A 17,154-nucleotide genomic window follows, 5' to 3' on the forward strand; every position below is an offset into this window, starting at 1 on the left:
GCCTTCCTCCATGAGGTTTTCATAGGGAGAAAAGAGTAGCATCATATTAACACTAAGGTCAGAGCCCTACAAATTAGCAGCATACTATGCTGCTGCATGTGTTCCAAATCCCATCCTCTCTGACCCCAAAGCTGTAATATCATAATTGCAAATGAGTTTTCCTGCCAAACATACCCCCTATATGCGACAGTTACCATGCTAAATGGAAACGCCTGCTTCTTTTTTGTGGTGGTGTTGCTCATAAAATTTGACAACATGGTCTGGATGCTTCGTAAAAGTACACATTTGTCTACATAATCATGAGAAGACTGAAACTGGAGAGAAGTGTTGGGATTTTTCCCCCTCATATGTTCCGGAGGCACAAATTTTGTGCTGAGATCACATACAGGGAGGAAAAAAGGTCTGCCCAAATGGGAAGTTTTTGTAAAGTTAAAAGCAAGACGGGTTGTGATGGAGAAGCATTTGAGACTTCAAAGAATGTTCATAATTAGGAATTCAGTGATGAAACTAGCATCCCCTTCATGTCCCATTCATTCCCTGATGTTCATTGCCAATTTCCTTTGGAGAGATTATTCTGAATTCAGCCCATCAGAAACAAATTGGACTTATTTCTCTCTAAGAAATTGGAGCCAATACAATAATGCCAAATTATGGTTGGAACGATGCTAAACTTGGTTCTGATTTTTTGTGACAAAATAATTCCAGATTATAACCAAAATGTGTAGTTCAGGATAAATCTTAGTTTTTAAAATTATTCTAAATATCCCTAATACTTAATAAGAGAAATAGTTAATTTGATAATTGAGTCTCCTTTCATGGAATCCTCCATGAAAAGGGGTATCTTGATCCCCATAACTACTGCAGCACCAAAAGAACCTTAATATGAGGAGGTTTCGTCTATCAGGTGATGTCCTATGGCATGGACCACAGAGACAGCTTTATGATCGGATTCCAGTATATTCATACTGGATAAGAATTTACTGAAATCATTGCTCTGGGAACTGACTCTTCACAGTTAGCTGTGACAGAAATTGTGTTTAGTATCAAGGGAAAGAAAAGTCAGAAATAAAAATTCAGCAGTCCTTGCCCTAAAGGAACCTACCTTCTAGCAGAAAAAAACCAAATGCATGGACATAAGTAATGCAGAATATACACAAGATTGCCATGACATGGAGTGAAAAGAGTACGGAAGACCTGGGTACCAAATTCATCTCTGCCATTAATTACCTGGTTGACCTTGGGAAAATCACTAAGCCTGATTCCTCACATAATTTAAGTATTTGGAGTAGATGATCTTTAAGACACTTTCTACTTGGAAAGATTTACATGAACTGATGCTGAGTGAAGCGAGCAGAACCAGGAAAACACTGTACACAGTAACAGCCACATTGTTCAGTGATTAATGACGACGGACTTAGCTCTTCTGAGCAAAGCAATGGTCTAAGAAAACTCCAAAAGACTCATGATAGAAAATGCTATCCACATCCAGAGAGAGAACTATGGAGTCTGAATACGGATCGGAGCATACTATTTTCTCTCTCTTTTTTGTTTTTTTCTTTCTCATGGTTTTTCCTTTTTATTCTGATTCTTCTTTCACAAAATAACTCATGTGGAAACATATTTAATATGATTGTACATATATAGGCTATATCAGATTGCAGGCTGTCTTGAGGAGGGGAGAGAGGAAAATTTAGAACTCAAAATCTTATAAAAGTAATTATTGAAAACTAAAAATAAATAAATTCCTATTTTAAAAAAAGATACTTTCTAGCTCTGAAACTCCATAATTATGATTCCAGTCACTGCTGGCTGGGATACAAATGCTCTTTACCCCAAAGATTCAAAAGAATCTTTGAGCTAGTCCTGCTACCTGCTTAGATATACTGAAAAGATATTATGTTAACTCAAATAAATTTCACATTAAGTGGAATTTTTGAAGCATGCTAATGCAACCACATTTTCCTGCCCCCAATCTTCCCACCTATGGAAATCCTTTCTTCAGTATCCATGTCCAGTGATCCCTGCTTCACAAAGTCTTCCCTGATCCCCCAGCCAGGAGCAATCTCTCCCTTCTATGAATTCTTGGCACATCTTTTTCATGACTCTCTTACAGTAATCGTGATAGCCATTATCATCATCCTCACTATTATCTATCTAATAGTTTAGGTTCAGCTAAGATATATAGATATGCTTATCTGAGCCTCACTAAAGTACGATGAGGTAGGGGCTAGTACTTTTCCTCCTTTTATAAATGAGGAAACCAAGGCTGAGAGAGGTTAAATGACTTGTTTGGTCTCTCCAGACAGTAAATGTCTGAGGCAGAATTCAAAATCAACTCTTCCCAAATATAAGTCCAGCCCTCCATTCACTATTGCAAGCTGCTTACTATGCACTGATCATATTCTAGTTGTGTAATAGTTTTAAGGATCATAGGATTTAGAGTTGGAAGAAACCTTAGAGATCATCTGATTCAGTCTTGTCCTAAATATTCTATTTATTCATTTATGTATTTATTTTTAATCAGGCAGTAATCTTTACTGAACATTCAGTGAGTCATTATTGTTTATTCTTCATTTCAAAAAGGACAATAACATCACAGGGCAATGTCTTGACTAGTGCATGAATTGGATTTAAGTGAGGAATAGTTGTTCAAAATCATCAGCTTCATTTTCTCTTCCAAAGTCATTGAAGTCCAGTAGTAGAATGAAAGTCAAGATGACTAGAGATGGCCCATGATGCAATGAATGACCTTGCATCATCAATACCTAACCACTCAGCACTCCACTGCACCTGCGTCAGCCACCTCCATGGCTATTGGAACAAATTGTTCTCATCTGCTCATTCCTGTGAGGAAAATCTTTGCATGCTTGAGGTACACATCCCCTTAACTCACAGATAGATTTGAGACCTGGTTTTAATCTTAATCTGGTTTTGCCCACCCGCCAAGACTTTTACCAGGGTATGACCACTGCTCATGGTATAAATTCTTGGAGTCACAGATTGGGTGACAAGTTGGACCCCAAAGATGGATGCAAAACCCTAAAAAAGAACATGGTAAGCTCTCACACCAGAGGTGCTAGTCCTCCCTGAACATTCTTACCTCCCATTCAGAGAGTACAAAATACCTAGAAAAGCTTACAGGACTTGCAAAGTCTGTTAAGACTTTATTAGACTTACTATGTTTTCTTTCACAATATGACTATTATGGACATGTTTTACATGACTACATGTGTATAACCTATATCAAATTCCTTGCCTTCTCAATAAGGGGGGTTGAAGGAGGGAGAGAATTTTGAACTCAAGGTTTTAAAAGCAAATGTTAGAAGTTGTTTTTACATGTAACTGGGGGAAAATGAAATATTTAATAGAAAAAAAGACTTTATAAGACTTAAACAGAAGTCTTAAACAGAAGACTTTAATTTCTGCCCTCATGGAACTTATAGTCCAATGTAGGTGATGGTGCATATAAACACAAATGACAGGAATAAAATTAATACTTAAGTTGAGAGACCTAACTGTGTTTATATAACAATAAAGTATTTGCCTAAGTTAAGTATTTCAGGTGAGAAAAAAATATGGTTAAGAATGGAGTTAATTCATTGTGTCTTTGGTAAAGTCACAACTTACCTAAGATTTCAGATTCTTCTTCTGTAAAATTGAATAGACCAGCTCCCATATGCCCATTGTACAGATTAGGTAACAGAAGTCCAAGAGATGAAATGATTTGTACAAGGTCCCCTAAGAAGAAAATAGCCAAGAAGGTAGGCAACTGCAGCCAGGTGGCCCAGTGGATAGAGCATTGCACCTGAAATTGGAAAGACCTGAGTTCAGATTCAGCCTCTAAAACTTACTGCCTACAGGACTCTGGGCAAGTCCCTTAACTTCCATCTACCTCAGTTTTCTCAACTGGGAAGTGGGGATAACGATTGTACCTACCTCCCAGAGTTATACTGAAGATTAAATGAAATACCATGTGTTAAAATGATCAGTACAGTTTCTGGGACATAGTAAGCACTTAATAAATTCTTCTTTCCTTCCTTCCAGATCTAGAGCTCTTTAATTACCCTCTGTTGACTCATGTTATTTGGTTAATAAGACTATAAACTCCTTAAGTAAAGCCTCTGTCCTTATATTTGTTTGTCCTACCCTTCCTCAGCACCAAAAACAAGAAGGATAATGATAATAGCTGACATTTGTTTGGCACTTTACAGTTTATAAAGCTTTTTTTCCTCCCACAATGACCTGGTAAAGTAGATAGTGTGTCTATTAAAAGACCAAGAGCCACAAATCCTATCAGTGGCAAAGCCAGCATTCAGAACTTGTCTTCTGGCTTCATGCATAGAAAGAACATTCTTTCTATACCTGGTATCCTATTCAGGTCCAGTCATTTCTCAATCATAACCTACTCTTCATGATCTCATTTAGAATTTTCTTGACAAAGGTACTGGAGTGGTTTGCTGTTTCCTTTTCCAGCTCATTTTACAGAGGAGGAAGTTGAGGCAAACTGGGCTAAGTGACTAAATAGAGTTAAGTGAACTAATTCACAAACATTGTAATTACTGTTGTTGCCATTTGGGTAAAGGGAGATTAGATTGGAAAGCCATGATCAAATCAGATTGCAGAGTACCCTGAATGCAAGGAAAATGAGTTTGAACTTCATCCTATAGGTAATAGGGAGCCATTGAAGGTTTCGGGGTAAGGGAATAGCATGGTGAACGTAGTTTTTAAAGATGTGTGATCTGACTGTGATTATCAGGATATCTACTACAGGGGAGAGACTGAAAGTGGCAGAGCATGTAGGATGAGGGATACAGAACCGCAGGGTGTGGGATCAGGAGCCTTAAGTCTTTGATTGCTATAAGCATTCCTTCCTCAGCGTTCCAAGACTGTGGCTAACAGTATATAAAAACAACAGTATGTCTATACTTGTCAATGCATTTCTGCTATGGCCAAGAAAGTTTTATGAGTAGAGGAACAGAAAGTCATTTATAACTGGGAATCCCACAGCAGCCCAGCTGCAGGGCCCCCAGGTTCCTGAATTTCTCCAGGTCATCTCCAGTATGTTCATGCTGCTATTTGCAGACCCACTAGAAAAGCAACTGTTGGTGGCAGTGGTTGTTCCTTGGTTGTTTGCCCGAGACTGTGACTGTCACGCTGTTCCAGAATCTAGACAAAGGTTGTGTCACTAACAGAAATAAGAAGATTGGCCTCTGTCTAAAATTTAGCCTTTAGCAATGTTTCTGTACATGTTGGCAAAGACTACTCCCCCATTCCTAGGAATTGTGCTGGGCCAGGCATAGGGGTGTAACAAGAGTCTGCTACTCTAGTCAAGGAATGAAGCGAAAAGAGCCTACAATCCAGGTGAGATAGTACATATGGAGAGGAAGAGACAAGTGAAAAGTTGAAAAGACTTTCTCTAATGACTGCATGTAGGCCTCCAAGCAGAAGAATGAATCAAAGATGACTCCTTAGTTCTTCTATCCTTCAGAAAAGTTTCTGTACTTGGAATGGGGTTGTCCATTAATCAGTCAAGTCACTGAGAGGCTTCCAGAGCTGGGCTTCACCCAATAATTTTTGTAAAACAATCAAGAATTAAGCCAGTTGGATGAAAGATATCAAAGATGGGGAAAATCATTTGGGGAAAATATTCTTTGCATAACAGATATAGGATCTGGTGCTATTTCCCAAACTTCCATTCTTGGGTGAGACAGGAGAGATGCCAAGGTAAAGCAGGTGAGATGCCCAGAGAAAGGTTACCACTTCTTTCAGAGTCTATAGATAACCTTGAGGGGTTAGGAGGAAGGGGTTGTTTTTCTAGTGTTATAGTACACAAACCCCACACTGGTGTACTTCCCACCACCATTATCAGTCAATAGAAATTAATCAGCCAGACTTAGTCAGCCTTTAAAAATAGTTATTTTCTATAGTGGTATGGTTGGTACGAAATGTCTCCCCAAAAGTCTGATATATTTTCTCACCGTTACATACAGAGTCCAGAGAAAAGTGAGTTCAAGTTTCAAGAGTACATGTAGCTAAAGGGTAACTCATAGCTGCTAATGAACTTCTGTCCTCAAGCTATTCCCTATAGGAAAGGTACAGTTTTTCATTTTCCTCATTGGATCTAGTCTGCCCTCAGCTCCCAACATGAACAGTTCCTCCAAGTCACTGAACTGCTATCCTAGGGATCCTGCTAGGATACTGATGAAAAATCCAAATTCCCCTGAACACTTTGAAGCTCAAAAGGTCCTCCTCTAAGTAAAAAGTATGAGGAGAAACTGAGTCCAAGGCTGAAGTGCTCTCCTCCCCACACAGCATCACCTCCAAACAATTCTTTCTCAGGGGCTTACCTGAATGCTCTCTCCTGCCTCACCCCTCACTCTAATCTTTTCTTCCAAACAGACTTCCTGTCACACCTAGAAGGTATACGGACCTTGCTCACCCCTAATAAACAGTCGAAGTTCTGACCTAACCAATATATCAGGGCAAAGAGGAGCAAGATGATTTTGACTCCACTCTCAAGCATGTTATCTCAGAAGAATATGCTAAAGATCATCCAAAGGGCAATGACTTTTGGATGCTTGTGTGCTTGGGGATGGGAATGAACAGACTGAAGAATATTATGAACAATGAATTACAAAGAAGTGAAAGAAGGATGTCAGCAAATAAACAGCAAAGAAGAAGAAGATAGGTTGGTCACATGGCAAGAGGGAGAGATCATTCATGGACAGCCCCTGTGCTCCCTTACTATCCTTGTGACATCAAGAGAAAACAAGGAAAGCCCAGTAAGTTTGGTGGCTTCCTCAGGGTTGAACTCATAATAAAACATGGAGAAGAATTACAGGGATGGGAATGCATGAATGAATTGCAATCTGCATCATTGGAGAGAATGGTCACAATAGGGAGGTTACAGATCTACTGGAGAATTTGAGTAAGGCTCAATGCTTTCAATATTGAGAATTATCACTTAAAAATGTTCATGCAGGTGAAAATAAAGTATAAAGGCATTTAATGATACTTGTGATAATGATTCTGTGGCATTTCGACAGAGAGATCAATAGTGGTTTGTTCATGGTAGAATGTTTACCTTTTCATACCTCCTCCTGGCTTAAAGATTCCAGAACCTGGTAACATCTTTGAATGTGACTTTAAGTAGCAGATTAAATATTATTATATAAATAGGACTTAGAAAATTTTAAGGAAATAATTATTTCAAACTGAATTTTAATGAGTTAAATTGCTTTTACTTAAGCCTTGAATGACATAAACCAAAGAGGCAATACTTAGTAAATTCAAGCTGCCAAGTATTGAGTTTTCTGAATTCTATTCTCATAAAGACTGGGAGCTGATCCCCACTACCACACTTCCTTAGCACCAATCACCAATCTAGTGGGATCTCCACCATTTTCCTATTATGTGACCTTCAGTAGCTCCCTTACCCAGGCTCTGCTCAAATAGGCATATTTTATCTTCAGTTTTGGGTAGCCCTTGATTATATCATCTGTCCTTCCAGCCTTGGGCCACTCCCCAAGTTACAGACCTACTTGCTGGACCTGTAGCCCTACATGCTCTACATTAAATATCTTACCCACTAAGACTTTGATCAACTCTTCAGGAAGTCTGCCTGGACTTCCAAGCCTACCAAGTGCCAATCTGGCTCATTTTGTTGCTTCCAAAGACCAAGTTATGGAATTTACCTCTCCAGAAACAGAGCTACTAAATTATCTGTACTTATATTTATTTATAATTAATGAAATTACAAAACTAACAATATATGGAAAGAAGCAACTCTTGCTATTTGTTTCCTTTGAAAAGGTTTCCTCCCTTTTTTGGTAATATGTCAAGTTGATCATGTCTAAAAGAAAACTCCTCCCCTTCCCAAAATTAGCCAGTTCCCTCTCCTGACTTCCCTCTTTCTGTTTTTGGAACCACAACTCTCTCAGTCACTCAGATTTATCTTTGACTCTTCTTTTTCCTTGCCTGCCTTCCTTTTTCTTTCAGTCAGGAAGTCCTTAACACTGTCAGTTGTTCCTTTGTGATACCTTTCCTCTCTCCTTCTATCCCATTTAGCACCTTCAATCTCAGATTATTTAAAATAGGCTTCTTTTTTTCACTTATTCAGATTTATTTACATATGGACATAAAATTTCCCCCAATTACATGCTAAAAACCATTTCAATATGTTTTTTTAAAAGTTTTGAATTCCAAATTCTATCCCTCTCTCTCTCCTCTCCCCTCCCCCTATCTGAGACAGTAAGCAAGCAGATATAGGTCATTCATGTACAATCATGTAAAATATTTCCACATTAGTCATTTTGTGTGGGAAGACTTGAATACAAGAAAAAGAATGAAAGAAAGAAAGTGAAAATAGCATACTTCAGTCTGTATTCAAACAATATCATTTCTTTCTCTGGAGGCAGATAGTACGTTTCATCATTAGTCCCTTGAGATTATCTTGGATTATTGTATGAAATAACCTTCTAACTCACTCGCCTGCCCAATCCTAATTCCTTCTGAGCTAATCAGCCTGAATAATATTCTTAAGGCATTTTTTTTTGTCACGTCCTGCTCAGAAATCTTCAATGACTCCCCGTTGCTTAGTGGCATTCAAATCTTCCACAATTCTTGACCAGCATATATTTGTAGGTACATGTCTCTCTATTTCCCTGAATTTCAGCCAAACTTACCTCCTCACTGTCATTCAACATGCCTTGGAGAGAAGAGAAGTGCCCTTCTTAATCAGGTTATTATCTATCTGTCAAGTTTCAGTTCAAATTCTACCATTTTATGAAGCCCTCCCTGACAAACTCCTGACATCACTCCCTCTTTGCATTTACTCTCTGTGCCACCCATAAAATCATATGACTATTACAGTACAAAGGGACATTTGAGATCATCTACTAATCTGGGACATTGAACATTTTATTAAATGTCCATGAACTTTTAAAAATATATTATTACAACTGCATTTATATATAATTACCTTCCTATGTGATCCTACATACTTTATCTCATGCATTTAAAAGCATTAATCTCAGAAGGGATTGAATAAGCATCATCAGACTTTCACAGGGGTCCATTGATCTAGTCCAAATTCCCACTCATTATAAGAACCCCCTCTACAACAGTCCTGAGAGACAGTCATCCCATTTCTGTTTGAACACCTCAAGTGACAGGAAGCTCACTATTTTATAAAATAGCTAGTTCCCATTGTTGACTAGTTCTCAATGTTAGACAGACTTTGCTTATATTAAACCTAAATCTGGTTCTTCACATACATTACGTTCTCTGAAGATTGATTTTTTTCATGTGTAGGTGTATTATATTCCCATCTGGGTTGTAATATATCTCCTTGAGGGTAGGGAACATATCTGATACTTCTTTGGATCTCTCAGAGTGCCTGCTACAAGGTCTTTAGATAACAGAGGTCATATTTTGGAAGGAAAGCTGAGATTTTGGAGTGCATCCAGAAGAAGGTGGCCAGCATCATGAGAGGACTCAAAGCCAACCCATGAGAGGAGCACCTGAAAGAAGGAAGGCAGAGTAGTGAAGTGGGAAGAGTACTGGTTTGAGAGACCAAAGCCTTGGGCTCCAATTCCAGCTCTGCTATTTATTACCTTGTCGGACTTTGGACAAGTTGTTTTATTTGTCTAGGATCCTGGTTCCTCATCTACAAAATGAGGGCATTGAAATGAAAAGTCTCACCCAGCTAGATGGCACTGTGGGTAGAGTGTTGACACTGGAATCAAGAAGACTTCAGTTCAAATCTAATCTCAGACAGCTACTAGTTATATGACCAAGGTAGGTCACTTAATTTCTCTCAGCCTCAGTTCCCTCACGTGTAAAATGGGGACAATAATAGTTGTGAGGAATATATATATATGTATATGTATATGTGTATATACATATATATATAAAAATATACATACACATACACACATATATTATCACTGTATTTAATACAGTGTGTGTGTGTGTGTGTGTGTGTAAAACTATGATGCAAATTCCTTAAGGACAGGGTCTATTTCATTTCATTTTGCATTAGATTGTAAATTTCTCATACTATTTCCACTTTTTTTTGTTTTTTATTTTTTCTCTTTCATGGTTTTTTCCCCTTTTGTTCTGATTCTTCTTTTACAACAAAACTAATGCGGAAACATGTTTAACCTAATTGTACACGTATAACCTATATCAGATTGCTTGTTGTCTTGGGAAGAGGGGAAAGGAGGGAAGGAGAAAAATTCAAAACTCAAAATTTTACAAAAATAAATGTTGAAAACTATATTTACATGTAATTGAGGAGGGAAAGTAAAATACGATTGATGAAAAAAGATTATAAGCTTCTTGAGAGCAGAAACTGTCTTTTGCCTTCCTGTGTATCCTTAGTATTTACAAATTCAAGTTGACTGAATGACTGATGTTATGATCTTATTTTTGAAGAAATTGGGGATTTCTAGATTTGAAAACAGAAGACTTAGAGGATGACATACCAACAAGCTGCAAATATTGGAAAAGCTATTAAATCTTCTTTCTAAATCCACATCTCTTACATACCTCACCTTCTCTCCATTTATAAAGCCAACACTCCATTACCTCTCCCTTAGTCTATGCTAATCAACACATAACTGTTCTCAGCATCCAGTCTCTGGCCTCTCCAATCTGTACTCTACCCAGCTGCTAAATAGGGTGTCAATATGATCTTGTCATGCCTCTGCTCAATATCTCTAGAATAAAATATCAACTCCACAAGTTAATATTTAAGACTCAAGAAGCTCCAACCTATCTTCATATTACTTCTCTTTCTTTATACGCATTCTATATTCTGGCCAAACTGGAGTTCCTAGAACTTATCATTCCATTTCCCATTCCAAACCTTCCTCCATGCTGTCCTGTATGCCAGGAACACATTCCTTTCTCATGTCCAGAATCCTTATATCCCACCATGACTCTGCTGGTGCCACCTTCTCCAAAAAGACTTCCCCCATCTCTTAGTTTTTAGTCATCTCCCCTTTCTCAAATTACCTTATATTTAATTAAGTGTGCAGTCATCCCTTCCACATGGGGAGGGGGGGCAGTTAGGAGAATAGCATGCAATCTGGAAAATCCATGCAAAAGTTTTTAGCCCTCCCTTCATACAAGAGAAATCTGAATTTTCTTTTCTATACTATACTATACATATATTTTATATTTCTGAGTTTCTAAACATTTTCTGTTCTATACATATATTTTATGTATTTCTGAGTTTCTTATTGCTTTCTGTGTCATCTGCTGGCCTTCACATGTCATCTGTAGCTTCTGCAAAATTTCTCCAAAATCCCCATTAAATTTCTTATGCCAACCCACAATATACTGAAACTACAATGAGAAAAATCGTGATGTGAAAGGGAAAGCTGTATACACATTGTAAGTCACTTGTGGTCTTACCTCCGCCCATCCCACTCCTATCAAATAGAATATACACTCCTCTCATTTTTTGCCTTTCTATCACCACACTCTAGCCCAAGATGAGGTACCTAATAAATGATGCATTTGGAAGAAGGTTTGCATTTATTCTGCTTGGCCTGAGAAGGCAGAATTAGAACCCAAGGAGTACAAAGAATAATAAGAAAATTTTCAAATTAAGAGAAAGGAAAGATTCCTAATAACGATGGCCTACCCAAAATAGAATCAGCTTGAAGACCTGTCACTGGAGTTCTTCCAGCCAAGTTGGATGACCATTTGCCATGGCTGAGATTCATAATTGGGTTAGGAGTGGCACAGGATGTTCCTGCTGAACCCTTACAGCTTTGTGCTGAGTCTGCTTCTGTAAATACTGAGGATTTGATAACTTTGACTTTTAGAAGCTTTATTTTCCTGTCTTTACCTGAGACTCTTACTTAAGTTAGCTAACATTTATTTTAAATCTAAGTACAAGGCAAGAGATAGAATGCTGAAATCTATAAACAAATCAGCTTTTTATGTGTTAATTCCTGCTTTACCACTTACCTTATTTTCAAAGATGCTCACATAGCATAAGCAAAGGCCTCAGAAGCAAAAAGCAAGGCATGTTCAATAGACTACAAATAAACCAGCTTTGTTCTTGAATCAAGAGCATTCAGAATAGAGAATAGGGGGAGACAAGGTTGGAAAGGATGTTTGGGGCAAATTGTTGTAGGCCTTGAATGCCAAGGTAAGAAATTTGGCCCTCCTGGGGAACCATTGAAGGCATTTTGCATCTACCTCTCCATTTCATGGATGATGAAAATGGTGATTAAAGAAACTCAGTTTAATAGCTCTGTGAGGTACTTGGGGCAGGGGACAATAATGGAAATAGGGAGACTGCTTAGAAGGTTATTGAAATCACAAAGACAGAAAATAGTAAAGAGATGATAACCGGGGAATTGACATCTCCACCCAATGAAATCCTACCCATCATTGAAGATTCAGCTCAAATGCAATCTCCTCTGAAAAGATCACTCTGATCCTCCCAGGTAGAAATGATCTTGGCTCCACTGGAACTCTTAAACAATGTATTATTTGTTCCTATTCTCATGTTGTCATCATGTTATTTTTATATCATAATTATTTGTATACAGTTGTACATTAACTCCTTAGGGCATAGAGTCTTTCACATATTGAACAAATTGTTCAGTTTGAATGGATAGGAATCAGTGAGAAAGAATGAAGGGCAAAAGAAAGGCTAGAATTCATTCCAACAGGTGAAGCCTGGTTGACTAGGAGCTTGATAATACTATTGACAGAAATAAGGGAATCAGATGAAAGATCTCTAAACTAGTATCATGATGCCTCTCTAAACATGATTAATCTGTCTCTTTTGTTGACTCCTTTTCTGCTTCCCCTCTCCTATCCATAAATAGTCTTCAAAGTTCATCCCTCAGTTCTCTTCTCTCTCAACATTTTCTCTTTCTGAGAGGACTCATCTAAGGCTCATGGTTCAACAATCACTGCTAAATGGAAGACACCCAAATATACATCCATAGTTCTGACCTAACAAAACAACTGGGTGGTCCAGTGGAGAGAGCACTGGGCCCAGACTTCAAATCTGGCCTCAGTTACTTACTAGCTATGTCACCCTGGACAAGTCACTTAACTCCTACCTTTTTTCTTATTTTTCTAATGAAGATATTAAAAACACCAACCTTATAGGGTTGTTGTGAGGACCAAATAAGATAATAATTGTAAAATGACTAACACAGTTTTAGGCATATATTAAGTGCTTACTAGGACAGTAGATGGTACAGTGGATAGAGGGCAAGACCTGGAGTCAAGGAGAGTGATCTTGATAAGTTCAAATCTGGTCTCAGACAGTTGCTAGCTATGTAATCCTAGGCAAGTCATTTACCTCTTTTTGCCTCAGTTTCTTCTCTAGAAAATGAGCTAGAAAAGGAAATGGCAAACTAGTATCTTTGCCAAGAAAACCCCAAATGGGGTCACAAAGAGTCAAACATAACTGAAAGGACCTAGCAACAACAAAAAGTGCTTAATAAATGCTCATTCCTTTTCCTTTGATCAGTCTTTTCTCTCTGTATCTAACTTTGTGTCTCAAATAAAGTATTTGGACTAGATCACATAAAATCCCTCCCAAGTCTAACCCTTGGGACAATCGTTTTTTAGGAGGCCTTGTTCTAGTGGACTTGTTCTAGAGCTGGTTTCTGGTTGTTGAAGAAGCCTGAGATGATAGATCTCAAGGCACTTTGACCTTCAGTAACTCTCAGGAATAGACCACCGGAAACCACACCCTGTAGAATTCTCTGGTAGTCTATCCTCAAGAGAAAAGTGGCTTCCTGGGGGCAAAAGACCCTGCAGAGACTATTCTCACTTCCTTTTCTTACCTTTCAATGCCTATGGTACTTTATGTAAGCTTAAATGTCTCTGAGGAAGCTGTGATGAGTCCCCCATTCTAGTCTCCTCCTGATGGGTGGAATGACCTTGAAGAAGTCACCTCTTATTAAACATCTCAGAAAATGGTTCATATTAATTCAGCACTCTGCCTGCCATCTCTCCCAAGCAGTAAATTGAGAAGAATTTGCTTTATAGACAATAAGTGGTCAATAAATTGTAAACAAATAGGTTGGAAAGGTAATAAGACAGGAAGAACTTCCATTTGCCTCCAAACATAATCTGTAGATCTGGTTTAATGAGAAACCAACTGCTCAGATGTTAATCATTTACTTAGGCCTGAGAGCCAGGTTACTGTTGCTGCCACTGCTGCTGTTTAAGCCACCAAGAGGAACTTTATATTACGTTACAAAAACCATTAGATTGATAAGAACTTAAAGGCTGGAGCAGGTAGTCTGACGAGCCAATGACAGCACTTAGATCAAATCCAGCATTAATAGTATTACACTCCCATTCTCTTACATTGGTCATATATACACTACACTGTACTAGAGCTTTTCCTGACTGCGGTGGGCATCCTTCATCATCATCATCATCACCATCTTCATTATGGAAATCTGAGTACCACTTCAAAGTCTCCAAAGCACTATATATGCATTATTTCATTTGAGTCTTATATCAATCCTGTATTATTATAGGTATTACTGAAGGTATTATCATCTCTGTTTTGCAGATAAGGAAATGGATTTAGAGAGGTTAAGATGATTGTCCAAGGTCATAGAACTATTCATTTCAGAGCCAGGATACTCACCCCAACCATCCTGAGTTTGAATCCTGCCTCAGACACTTATTAGCTTTATGAATTGAGGCAAGTGAGTCCCTTTTCCTTATCCAGCTTCAGTTTCCACATCTGTAAAATAGGGATAAACAGAGCATCTTTCTCAAAGGGTTGTTGTAAGGAATTATCTAATGAGTTAATATAGATAAAGGACTTTGCAAATTTTAAGCATTGTATCAATGCTAGCTATTATTATTAATACTACTATACATCAGGTATTGTGCTAGGTGGTAGGAATGAAAAGAAGCAGCCCCCTAGATTCAATTGGGGGGCTAGAATGAGTACCTATAGAGGATGAATGCCAGGGCCAGCAAAAGCCCAAATACCAGTTCAGTCTTTTTCCCACTATCTCATTGGAGAATCACAACCCTGAGAAACAGTGGGGTCAGGTAATATTATACCCACTTTACCTAGTTAGTAAATTGAGACTCGAAAAAACTAAGTAACTTGCCCAAGGTGACATCACTAGTAAGAGGGGTTCTCCAAGTTCTGTGCTCCTTTCACTATACAACAACCCCAGCCAGTTTAAAGAAATCAATTATTTTGAGGTAGAGATAGGGAGATAAAGGTAAAGATGCTCCAAAGGAGATGTGCTCTTCCTTTGGTCAGACTCGAAGAAGCTGCCAATTCAGGCCAAATTTTACTTGGACCATGCCAGAGCTCAGTGGAGCAATTATTTTAGGAAAATCTATCTAAGGACAACACTGTCATTATCCTTCTAATGGTCCTACTCCAATAATCCAGTTAAAACAAGCCTGTTTTTTTAAAGTGCTTTCTTTGCCAATACAATTAAAGCTCTTTGGAGAGGCAGATGGTATTAGTTCAGCTTGTAGATAGTTTTTCTTTCTACCTTCTGAAAATAATATTTCTGCAACTACAGTTAAATGCAGTTGCCAAGTCCAATGCAGATACACACAGCCAAACAATTGTTGTGGTTTCCGGAAACCAGAGGAAAACCTGCCAATGCAGGCTAGAGCATCCTCACTGCTAAAGACAAATCTATTTTATATCAGAAGGGAATCAGAGGAATCCAAATAACTAGAAAGTAGATAAACTCTGGGGAGACCTTTAACAAGCAGCTCTGCTCACGAGAAATCAGCTGCCGTGAAACTATAAACTGGCTCATACTGACTGTTCTCCCTCCCCCATGCAGAGGGGCCTATGCATGCTTGATAACAGGTCATCCTAAGGTGCTTTGAGTGGGTTAATTAATAAAACTTGGAGGGGGAGAGGAGAGAGATAGGAGAGGCTAGTTCAAAAGGTTCAAAGGTTTGAGCTGATTCCATTAAACACTCCAAATCCAAACTTTGTCCCAAACATACATCTTGTAAGGGAGATTTGTCTTCTTAAGGGATGTGTGACTGTGAACTTTCCCATACTACCTACTATTAATCTGGTCAGAAATGTCAACAAAAGCCATTTCCCTTTACTACTATAAAGACTTCCATTTAAAATGAAAGAAGGAAGTGGTAAAGTAGAATAATCTAACCTTTTTTACCCTACAGAAAAAGCAAAATCAGTACAGGGTAAGGAAGATACTTAAAGTAGTCCAACAGATCATAAGCTGCATGAGGGAAGGAACTCTTATCTCAATACCTGGAAAGTAGCAGCTAGGTGGCAAACTGCATAGGGCACTGGGCCTGAAATCAGGAGAACCTGAGTTCAAATGTGACCTCAGACATTTTATTAGACCTCAGGCAAATCACTTAACTCTGTTTACCTCAGTTTCCTCATCTGTAAAACGAGAAGGAAAGGGAAAACCAGTTCAATATCTTTGCCAAGAAACTCCCAAATGGGGTCCCAAAGAGTCAGACAAGACTGAAAACAACCAAACAAAACTGGCACAGTGCCTTGAACAAGGCTTACTATAATAATTTTTGTTCAGTTGTGTTTGAGTCATTTCCAGCTCAAACTTATTTGAAATCAATATGGGGTTTTCTTGGCAAAGATCCTGGAGTGGTTTGCCATTTCCTTCTCCAGATCCATTTACAGATGAGGAAACTGAGGTAAACAGGGTTAAGTGACTTGCCTAGGCTCATACGACTAGTAAGTATCTGAGGCTTTTGAACTCAGGTTCTCCTAACGCCAGGGTTGGTGTTCTATCCACTCTACCACCTAGCTACCCTCTGTGTTTAGCCCCTCTTCTGAATGAACCAGGACAGGTTTCTGTTCATCATTTCCCATATAGGTAAGATAGCTAGCATTTATATAGTACTTTCAGATTTTACAAAGTACTTCTCATATATTATCTCACTTGATTCTCTCCCTGATCCTATGTCATAGGTACTAATAGTATCTCTATTTTATAGATAAGGGTGGTGCTGGAATAATCTAAGGAAGACAGTAGTGCCCTCAGGTACAATTTGAGGAGGGGGCATGCTGAATAAAAATAAGGATGTGATGGAAGCATAAGAAAAGAAGAAAATTTTGAAAAAATATTCACATATTTTATCAGTGGTATAACAGAGTTAAAGTTACAG

The sequence above is a fragment of the Notamacropus eugenii genome, chromosome 4 (assembly GCF_028372415.1).
Source record: "Notamacropus eugenii isolate mMacEug1 chromosome 4, mMacEug1.pri_v2, whole genome shotgun sequence".
Classification (NCBI taxonomy): Eukaryota; Metazoa; Chordata; class Mammalia; order Diprotodontia; family Macropodidae; genus Notamacropus; species Notamacropus eugenii.